Below are 1,188 nucleotides of genomic sequence, written 5' to 3' on the forward strand. Positions count from 1 at the left end.
CTATGATGTCAATTACAGGCCTCTCTCATCTTTTTAAGTGGGAGAACTTGCACAATTGGTGACTGACTAAATACTTATTTTCCCCACTGTAGTAATGACTCAATTTGTTGAAAGTCATAGAGTAGTCTGAGTAGTTGCTCCCAATCAAGATTGCTCATTAGCATGCCAGATTTCCAGCTGCTTAGAGTGGCATACAGAGAAAAGCTGTGAATATAAAAGTTTGATTTATTTTTCAGAAGTGACTTGAAGTTAGTGTGTAGTAAATACATTTGGAAATCAATGTAAAAGTACTCAGATTGTGTGAAAATCAAATTTGATTAAAAAACGATCCAAACTGCAAAGGCATTTTTTATTGTATGTAAAACATTAAAATATGCATTTTTGTTTTCAGTGTCAAAGCACAACAATGTGAGAAGGGCTGATAATTTTAAATAAAAGCATAAAATGAACAAATATACTTAAAGCATTAATTTAACAAATTTACCTCCATGTTTTGTAATTTAATTAGTCCTATTTTTCCAGCTTAGTTCCATTAAAATGTTTATTTAATTTACATTTTGCTGTTTAAAAAAAATCTTACTTGTACATGCATTTGTGTCATTTAGTGTATTATGTGATTATCTTTTAATTTCTCACGTCTATTTCCATGTGCTTTTACATTTTTCTGTTCCTTTGATTTTTAATAAAATGTATAAACATTTTCGACACAAATGCATGCACAAGTATGTTATGACCCCTTCCTTTAAACAAGGGGCAGCAACATGACAACCACAATAAATAGACAAGAGTCACTGCAAAGGTGTATAAAAAGTTTTATTTTTTTTTAACTCTGCTCCAAAAGGCTGTACAACTGTGGGGGAGAAAGGGACCATTAGGTGTGGTGCCAAACAAAAGAAACAAGCAAAACAAAACAGGAAACTTTGTTTTCTTGAAAAATCTAATTAAAATGTTGATACTTTTGCTTCCTGAATCTTTCTGTAATACGTTTGCTATATTGAATGTTTCTTTAATTGTTCTGAATTCCTCCATCATGTCTCTTCTTTGTTTGTCATATTTTTTACATTTTAATATTACATGTTCTATTGTTTCTATAATTCCACAATATTGACAGTTTCCATTTTCATGTTTTTTTATTATAAAGAGTGTGCTGTTAAGTCCGGTATGTCCCATTCTCAATCTGGTTAATAA

Source organism: Austrofundulus limnaeus, unplaced genomic scaffold, assembly GCF_001266775.1.
Source record: "Austrofundulus limnaeus strain Quisiro unplaced genomic scaffold, Austrofundulus_limnaeus-1.0 Scaffold394, whole genome shotgun sequence".
Taxonomy (NCBI): Eukaryota; Metazoa; Chordata; class Actinopteri; order Cyprinodontiformes; family Rivulidae; genus Austrofundulus; species Austrofundulus limnaeus.